Source organism: Aedes albopictus, chromosome 3, assembly GCF_035046485.1.
Source record: "Aedes albopictus strain Foshan chromosome 3, AalbF5, whole genome shotgun sequence".
In the NCBI taxonomy this organism is placed as follows: domain Eukaryota; kingdom Metazoa; phylum Arthropoda; class Insecta; order Diptera; family Culicidae; genus Aedes; species Aedes albopictus.
Genome location: NC_085138.1, coordinates 74138553 through 74149133, shown reverse-complemented (window position 1 = coordinate 74149133; position 10581 = coordinate 74138553). Strand labels below are relative to the sequence as shown.

The window sequence follows — 10581 nt, the reverse complement described above, 5'->3', positions numbered from 1 at the left end:
GTAGATTTTCAGGCCTGTACTCTCGGAAGTTCTTGGAGGTCCTAGAATATCTTTGAAAACTACGTCACTACAGAGCTATACTCTAAGGACCTGTAGGATGTTGCATTGTATCAGTAATGTAACGACAATCCATCGATTACGCTTGTAGATCTTAAGGCGCTTACACGCGAAAGTCCTTGGATAACCTAAGTTTTTGGGTAACCTAGAACATATTTTAAGTTGTTCTTAACAGAACCATACTCCTGAAATCACCTTTAGGAAAACTCTCGTTTAACCCCTCCTAGCCCCCCATATATTGACCCCCCCTCCACACATCCCTTTCCTGCAGACCTGTTACATCAACACCCGCCTCCACCTCATACCACTTACTTATCAACTCCCTTGCAACCCTTTCCCATTAATCCCCTTTCTTCCTTTTAGCAAAAGTTTCCTTCCAGACACTTAGCGCGAGAAAGTTGAAAAACGTTGACGGGTTAATCATCACTTTGGATTTCTCCCTAAACTTTGTAAAATAGTGATCAATTCGAGTCTTTTTGAATAAAAAGTTATAGGCAGAAAAGTTTTCTTGTAAATACATTAGTAAAATTCGTTTCAGAGCAGTACCACTTTCTGTGTTTCAAACTACCTTTACAACATGAGTTTAACATTTAACCGGCTGTGCGCAAAGCGCAGGGACGATAGACGACCCAACAGATAGACACATGCAAACAGAAGATGGTGAAGTAACATTTCAAAACAAATTTCACACACTCGCACCACATCGAGACAACCTGAACAAAAAGAAATAACAAAAATTGTTCTCAATTATACAAAACTTTGTTTCAAATGATTCGAGACAAATATTTGCATTTTGACTTAATTAGCAGAGAATAAATAATCTACATACAGGGGATAGACAAAATGATCGGGACAGGCAAAATTTTCCATTCTCAAAAAATATTCAAATAGCTGTAACTTTTTGAAAAGTGCATCAAATATTTTCAATTTTTTACTGTAAGTGGATCAACTAGTTGTGTATTAGTGGACAAAATTTGGAAAAGATCGGGCCATTCTGCACGAAGTTTTAAAGACTCTAGAAAAAGGTATGGCCGATGGCCAACTTAAGGATGTTATATCTCCGGATTCAATGAACTGAATGCAATGAAATTTTGACCATTTATGACTTATATAATGAGCTTTGAAAAACTTTTGACTTAACTTAAAATTCTTAACACGGAAGAAAATTATAACGATTAGATTATTTTTCTAATAAAACACCAAATTTTCTTAAATTTCAACATCGTTTCAAAATTCAAGATGCTAATTATAATTCATTTATATTCCCTCTAATTGTCTTTAATGTAAATATGTTTTGAAAGAAAGTAACAACATAGCCGGCAATTCATTGAAAAAGTGATGGGATGCATATTAAAAATAGACCAATTTACTTAAAAATCATAAAATAAATGAAATTGCTATAACTTTTTCTCTTGTGAATAATTTCAAGTTGAGTCAAACGTTTTTCAGAGCTCATTATATAAGTCATAAATGGTCAAAATTTCATTGCATTCGGTTCACTGAATCCGGAGATATAACAGCTCAAAGTTGGCTATCGGATAAATATACCTTTTTCTAGAATCTTTATAGCTTCGTGCAGAATGGCCCGATCTTTTTCAAATTTTGTCCACTCATACACAACTAGTTGATCCACTTACAGTAAAAATTTTAGAATATTTGTTGCACTTTTCACAAAGTTACAGCTATTTGAATATTTTTTGAGAAGGGAAAATTTTGCCTGTCCCGATCATTTTGTCTATCCCCTGTAGTATGGTTGGAAATGAAAAAAATATATTTCAGATCAAATGAGGCTGAGGCAACTACCCACCACTCTATCAATAACTCGGTAAAATAGACATTAAATTTTGCTTTCTAATAAATCTAATTCAAAGTTTTCAATATTTGAAAACAAGCGATAGATTCCGTTGTCGTTTTTTTTTTGATATCATTCGTTCTCACTTTTTTACAAACAATGCAAAAATATGAAACGAAACAGCACTTCAATCTTTTGTTAAACGTAGGATTACATGGGAGCACCCTGCAAAAACATGGAACAATCCCCTTATATTTTGTTATTACGGTCTAATCGGGAAACCGAACGCAAACAAGCGAGCGATCCGATGATTGTCTGTGCGTTTTGAATGATCACTAGTAGCACACTAACACGTGTTGGAGGTATAATTTTGTAGCAAAATAAAAAGGGAAATCATGTGGCGGCAGCTCACCCGATGCGATGATGATGGCCGGTTCGATTCGGCACGCTGCTGTTTGTGTCTTTCAATGTGTGTGCTGCTCTTGTAAGTTGATTTACTTCAAAGTGTATGCGCAGGCGACTCAAACGAAACAAGCAAGCTATCTGCTTGTCGTATTGCTTGATTGTTTGAAATGTTTGAAGGATTCCATCAATTTGATGGGAAAAAATAATAATCAGGATCGGTCAGGACATTCTGAGTTCTGACGAACACTTTAAAATAATCACATTTCCACTAAGAGAAAGTAGATCAACAAGGTCCTGTGGCGCAATGGATAACGCGTCTGACTACGGATCAGAAGATTCCAGGTTCGACTCCTGGCAGGATCGATTTTTTGTTCTCCTAATTTTTGTCAAACGAAACTGCTGTGCGGAACTTGTGGCTCGTCGCCGTTATATAAGAGTTTGAGCCATTATCAGCTGTTATCACCCAACAACTGATAAAACTTGAGTTCATTCAAACTTTGGCATCAAGATGAGTCAGCACACGTCGTCGCACGTCATCGTCGCTCACATTGAAGATCCGTCGCATAGAACGAAGGATGGATAAAACCAACCCCGACGATGATCACAAGTGCAATGCGCCTTCAATGGGTGAATCATTGCCGGTTTATCGTTGGTTGCAAATAGGATCGTACCACTACTGCATGACAAATGCTCATTTTTGGTGTGGATGAATCAACATTGCATTTCGTTCTATACCCTATTCAGAATTTGATAGCATCGGAAGAGGTAGTTTTTCCCGAAGTGATTCATTCGTCCTGTGCACAGCATGCGTCACGTTCTGAAATGTTCGATCAGCACAAGCTGAGAAGAAACGATTCTGGCTAGCCATGAGTGATGTGGCAGCAACCTTCAGAAATCACTGTTCTCTGAAGTCAAGATATGTAATGTGAACATGCAGAATATCGACATTCAATCATATTTCTTAATAGTTAATGTTTGCAGAGTTGTGCAGTGTCGCCGATCTTGTGGCGGCTTGCTCTCCTTACCTTTGTAAGTTTACTTATTTAAATCACGGCTCTCGGGTAAGTATATACCGGCGTACGTGGCTGGTAGCACACGAAACTTGTTCGCTCTTCTCTCGTTTTTGGTTCGATACACGATATTTACTTCGGCCAACTATAGTGAGAGAACTGGGTTTATTATGTTTGTTGAGTCTTAGAGGGCTCATGGAAATGCTTGTCGGGATCACTTGCAAGATAGATTTAGCATTGATACAAATTGATTAGCACTGCAACCAAATATGCGTACATTTAATGCCTGTACTTACTTGATGGACTACAAGTCGTAGCGGTGAGTCTACGCCAAATGAAGCATTCACCTTCACTGTAGTTCCGGTCCTGGGCCAATCTCTACCAGTCGCCCAGAACTTTTGCAGTCCTTAGGTCCTCGTCAACTGCAAAAAGCCAATGTGTGCGCGGCCTACCACGAAACCGACGGCCAATGCATGGTTTACTGATGAATATAGTTTTAGCTTGTTGTTCCTCCGGCATACAAGCTATGTGCCCAGCCTACCGCAACCTGCCCTGTTTTATTCGCTCGACTGTATCCATCTCATTATATACACCGTGTCTAATAAGTTCTCACACATAATCAAATTGAATTCATGTCACATCTGTAATTAGGATTTTCAAAGTAAATTTATTTATTGAAAGACCAACTATCACTGATTAAATACAGCAATGTTTTGGAATTAACTGTCCTTTATCCTTCTCTGCTGATCGCTTATGTGTCGTAAGTCCATTTCAGCTGGAACGCACGTCATTTCACTGGTCATCCTGAGCTTATCAGGTATCAGAAGGCCGGCTCCAGAGGCACGTTATCCTCCATTTCGGACATTTGTGCCATCGCCATACATATAAGCCTATTTCATCATTTACCTGAGGGAGCATGGGACAAGGGATGGGAATTAGGAAAGGGAAAGGGAAAGGGAAAGGTGGTGAAATAGAAAGGAGTACCCTAGAAGAGGAAATGAACGCATAAGCGCAACGAGAGCTTATAGCCCATACCACAACGGGTTTAATCAGCGCCCTGAAAAGAACAATGTAAAACGAATAAGCGTAAAGAGAGCCTATAGCTCATTGGAGGTAGCTTGTGACGTCATGCGACTTTCAATATGACATTGAAAGGCACGGCATCGAAAGCATCCTCAATATTCAAGAAATCACCCAAGCAAAAACTACGTTTGAGCGAGTACTTTCTTAAAAACGTATACAACTTTGTGTTATAGAGTCACTGTGGACATCCCAAATTGGGAGGCAAGTTAGTTCACATGAATAGCCATGTCAGCCAGACGAACATCACAGATGTGATAATCGACAATGAGTTTCAAGCATTTCAGAAAGAACGAGGTAACCAGGAACTCATTCCTTCTTTATACAACGCACGCACCCATTCGGGAAAAAACTATGGAGTAATTTCACGCCATGAAAATACCCCATAGATAACTACAAGAGTTCAAAACATGTTTGAAATACTCAAATCCCTCTGGAGAAAAAAAGGGACAAAACACCATTTGCTCCTGGAGATTTGAAGTAAGCAGAGTGTTTTAGTGCCCACTAAGTCAATTATATAGCTATAAATCTCTGGCGGAAGCTAAAGATTCGTGTTTTTTTCGAAGATACTTTGAACTTGAACAGATTAGAGTTCCATTCAGGAATACCTCTTGCGGTCCGCACAGACCGCAGATGACAAGCTTCTTTCAAAGCAAAAGTTATGGTATACAACAATGGAGGGCGTTGTAGGTACAAAACCACAATGAAACTCTCTTGGAGTAGCAAGGGAAGCGAGTTATCTATAAAATGTGGTCGCAACCAATTAGTACAGGTTCCCTAGTTTATTTAGCAGGGACGCCTGAATACGCAAATTTTGCGAAGGAACACTAAAAAATGCAAAGAAGGTCAAATGGAGACTCCTCATCTGACACATGCCATTCAGTCAACTCATGACAAATTCTGCTAATGCAGAGTTGGGTTAGGTGCAATTCTATGTTAAGTTATCCATGAACTGCACTATGTACCTAAGTAATCCATCAAACTGAAGCATCTCAAATTAATGTTTGAGCTATTTCAGATGATGTAACCATCGTAACAATTCTGCCAAATATCAGCGAAAAGATGCTGAATACAAGAGCTTGCTTGAAGGCATCCATAAGGAAAGGTTGAAACATACTAAGATATAGCATGCTCGAGGCACGACACTTCATTTATAATGACAGAAGCAAAACTGGGTTCACAAGGTAAACTATACAGAAGTTACCCTACGAAAATGAACGAAATGAAGTAGAGTGACTTGGGTTATGTAAGCTTTTTACGCTGAAAATTGATCTGAGGTTTCCTAGCCGTAGCCACTACCCAAACAATCACAGCACAAAAAGTTGCTTTTCTGGGAGGACCTGATTTGCAAGACATTTTTGATAACCTTCCAGGAGTTAATGAGGTTCCTTGCGTAGCGTTTGATTCACCATTTTATGATATCGCTATTGAAAAACAGGATGCTCATTTCCAACCCACTCGTCGACGAACTTATAAACGCAACGTTTTTTGTCAAATTTCGGCAAAAAAAAGTTGGAGAGCTATTCAACGACTTTGTAATGAGACTGCGAACTCTGGCCGTATTTGACAGTAGGTATGATTATCGACCAAATCGTCGAAAAATACCTTTCTCCGGCGTTGAAGAAGGAGATTTTGAAAAAGGACAGACCATTGAGCGAAGTTTAGTGTCCGGAACAAGCGTCTGGAATACCTGGCAGAGCAGCAGATTCCTCAGATTCTGTTGAAAATGCGGTAGAACCGAGAGCTACACGACTCTTTCATTCAATTTATTTTAGAAGAATGAAGTTTCATTTCATCTTGATTGTTTGTTTCGTTTCTCTGTTTATCTGGCAGTGCATCACCGCTGCTAATGTTATATCCCCTATTTTTTTTCCTTTTCTCAGTATTTCTTCTCTTAATTCCTACATTCTCCCCTGTCCTACTCTCTAATTATTTGAAAATAGGATTTTTTTTATCAACAATATTCGCTACGTTTCTCTTAATTGCATCACAGCTTACAATTGCCGTTTTAGAAACGATATTATCATTCATCACCATAAAAATCATCTTCTTTTCCATCCAACTTCTTCGTCACTTTGATTAAATTTTAACATTTTATTATGACTTTTATCACATTAATGCCAATCTTTTAGCTTTCATCTCTCATCATCATAACCATTTCTTATCTCATCATCATCATTATCAGCATTTGCATCTCCCATCTTTCATCATCATTATCTTTTATCTATTATCACTTCTTATCTTTCATCTCGTATCTATCATCTCTAATCATCATCATCATCATCATCTCTCACCATCTTCTTAATCACCATCTCTCATCTCTCATCATCATAATTTCTTATCTATTATTTGTCAATTCTCATTTTTCATTTCTCATGTCTTAACTATTAAAATCGATCATTGTAGATACGCCCGTATGATACTGAACGCGAGTTCTTATCTTTTATTTCATATCTCTTGTCTCTCATCTATCGACTGTAATCTCTCATGTCTCATCTCTCATCATTATCATCATCGTCTCTCATCGCTTATCATAATCAAAATCATCATCATCACCATCTATCATCTCTCATCTTATCTCTTATTTCTGATCTATCATATCTTTCTTCACATATTTCATCTCTCATTTATCACCCCTAATCATCATCATCACTCATCATCATGATCATCATCATCATCACTATCTCTCATATCTCATCTCCCATCATTTCTTTACTATTATCTTTTATCAATCAACTCTTATTTCTCATCTCTCATGTCATAACTTTTATATCTTATTCTTCGACTTTCATTTCTCATCTCTCACTTCATATCTGTCATCTTTTATCTATTGACTCTTATTTGTCATTTCTCATCATTATCATCATCATCTCTCATCGCGTCATAATCAAAACCATCATCATCACTAGCCCTATCTCTCATTTCTCATCAATCATCTCAATTATCATCTTTGATCGCTCATTTATTATCATCTCTTAGCTATTGGCTCTTATCTCTCAACACTTATTTCTCATCTCTCACCTCATCTCTCATTTCTCATCTATCATCTCTCACTTCTTATCTTTTATATCTTATTTATCATCTGTAATTATCATCGTCTCTCATCATCATCATTACTATCTCTCATCTCTCATATTTTCTCTCTCATCATCATACTCTTTTAGGGGCAGTTCATAAACTACGCAGACTCTTAGAGGTGACGGGGGGGTCTGGCAAAAGTCTACGCTCCATACAAATTTCGATAATTTTGTATGAACAAAAATCTACGAGGGGGGGGGGGTGTTTGAGATGGCCGAAAAAAAAAAGTCTACGTAGTTTATGGACAGCGCCTTATCTCTTATCTCATATCTCTCATCTATTGACTCTCATCCCTGACTTCTCATCTCCCATCAAATAATAATGCATTCGTCGAACAATCTTCGTTCGTTGAAAACAAAAATTGTTTTAGCTGCAGACGACGTGGATATATGAAAGGAAATGCATATTGTCCGGCACGAGACCTGCAGTATGCGAAGCACGGATCTAAAGGACATTTGCGTACCAAATGGACCTACGATGGACCTCGGATAGTCAAACGAATTAAAGTAGTTTTTGGAGAAGAAAATTCCCGGAAAGAGCTGCTGACGAAGGAAGAAACGGAAGATGAAAATTTTTATGTTATGGGCCAGAATGTCTTTCAGTTTCAAATCGGAGGTGTTGGTGTCGAAATGGTTATAGACTATGGTGCTGCCGCAAACCTCATTGATCTCGCAACATGAAACAAACTGCAAAAATCAAGAATTGAGTTACCGTCAAGGCACCATTCACCGTGGATCTAAGAGGATTTGGGGCAAATAAGGGCTGTCATTTGACACCAGTCTTATAAACATTGTTGGTGACGCTTTTAATTGCCTTCAATATAGGTTAAAATTAAAGCAATATCCACAGAAGTAGAAAATTTTTCACAAAATTTGGTGATATAGTACAATTAGTAAAGGTTAGTAGGGTCGCCTAATTCCGTGGTAGGTCACCATTCACCGTGGTAGTAGGGACCCATTCACCGTGTATGAGAAATTTAATTCTACTTTGTTTAAAAATGATAAAAACAACCCAGCCAAGGGAATTTTCTTCGTTTAAATTCATTTCAAGTAATAACTTGCAAGATTTTATTAGAAAATCGAATGTTCAAATTTTCGATTTTTTCTAGATATAAGGGGCACGGTGAATGGAGACCATTGATTTTTAGGGTACCCATTTACCGTGCCTTTTTGTTTCAATTAAAAAGTACGAGTAATCGTACTTTCTTGTTAAACTTACTTCGGTAATGCAAAATACATACCTGATATGTGAATTTAATTGCTTCTTGGTGGAATAAAAACGTTACTACATTTAGTTTATCGCTTAAATCACCTTAGCGCAGTTTTCGTTTTTTCACTATGAATGCAGTGAACGAGCAGAAACCCGCTTCATTTAAACACACTTTAGTGTCAAAATGATACTTTTAAATGTTTCTAATGAGCGTTTTGACATGGTAACAATACATCAGTGTTGTATTGGTGAAATTGAAGGGAAATTGTCGTATCATTCAATCATAATATGGAAATAATGAAAAAATATTCGAAGGCACATGGTGAATGGAGCCCCCACGGTGAATGGCGCCTTGACGGTATCTGAAAAAAAAAAAAACATACGTCCAACAGAGAGAAGAGTATCGGCGATCAAAAGTTTCCGTGAATCTCAAAACTTATCAGAATTATGCAATTTCATGGGTACGTAGGACGGTTTATTCCGCACCTAAATAGCAGACAAAACAGAATCACTGTGGAAGCTACTTCAAGATGGTGAGCGATTTGTTTGGACGGATTTGCACTAAACGGATTTCTAACGGAGACGTCGCCAAAAAGTTTCAATTGCAAAGTGTACATTATTCAAACATGCACACGCGTATAATTATACCTCATTCATCTTGTATCTCAGGGCATTCCTTCAGAATACAAGGTAATGGTGGCAGTGGCTTAAATCCCAACAAAAAAAATCCTTCAGAAACTCCATCTGCAGTGCCCACAGGAATTTCCTTCTTAAAGTTCCTCCAAGAATACGATCTCTCGATTATTCCAAAAATGTCATCTTGAATTCCGTCAGGAATTCCTAGTAGGGGTTTCTTCAGAAACTCCAACTAGAGATTTTTTCAGGAATTTTCTTCTGAGAATTCCTCCAAGAACTGTTTCTGGGGATTCCTCAAAAAACTCAATCTGGGCATTCCCGAAGGCATTCCTTCTATATATTTCTAAAGAGTTTATCTGGGAATTTCCTGATAATTTCATCTACAAATTCTCCCACAAAAAAATCCTTCAGGAATTTCTGCTCAGGATCCCTCCTAAACCTACAACTGGGGGTTTTTCCACGAAATTTGTTCTCGTGATCCCACCATGGAGGCCTTCAGTGTATTCATCCAGATTCCTTTATGAGGATTTCATCTAAGAAAATTCTATAGAAGATGCACTGGGATTTCTCCAGGAACTCTTATTAGAAATCCCTGCAGCATTCCCAGAAGGAACTCCTCCAGAAAAAAAGAAGTTCCTGGAGGAATCCTCACAAGCAGTCTTGGAGGATTCCAAGACGGAGCTCCTGGTGGATTTCCTAAAGGGACTCCTGGAGGATTACTGGAAGCAACTGCTGGTGGATGCTTAGAATAAACTTTCACAGAAGTCCTAGAAGGAACTTTTGGAACTCTGCAATGGAATAAGAAATCCTGGAGAAATTCTACAGACAATGCTAGAGGGAATCCACCAGAAGCTCTCCCGATTAGCACACATGTTCTACGAAAGTACATAGCACTATTGTATGACTGATTTGATCATAATATAAAAGTTGTAGGCATTATTTCAGTAGATGTGTGCTACTAACATTGGAGGAATCCAAGATTGAAGTTTAAGAAGGAACTCCTGCTGGAATTACAGAAGTAAAAAAAAATCCTACAAAAAGCCCAGAAACCACTCCTGGAGCAATTTTTGGACGAGACCCAGGAGGAATTCCTGATGAAATGCCTAAAAGCTGTTCGAGAAGTCCCAGAAAGAGTTTTTGATGAACACTCTCGAAGGAGTTCCTGGAGGAAAATTGTAAGGAATTTCTGAGCTCTGAGGTGATTAAAAAAAATCCCGTATGAACTTTTGCAAAAATAATCTGGAAGAAGCTCCCCTTCGCCTTTTACTAAAATTATACCCTACTCCTCGTTTGTCACTCCTTGTATACAAGGAC

General features: G+C 38.1%; 1 non-coding gene across 1 annotated transcript; it reads left to right on the top strand.

The window, feature by feature from the left end:
• The first annotated feature begins 2544 nt into the window (after positions 1–2544).
• Trnar-acg (transfer RNA arginine (anticodon ACG)) lies at positions 2545–2617 on the top strand. The gene has a single exon. It is a non-coding gene; the product is annotated as a tRNA-Arg (tRNA).
• The last annotated feature ends 7964 nt before the right edge of the window (positions 2618–10581 follow it).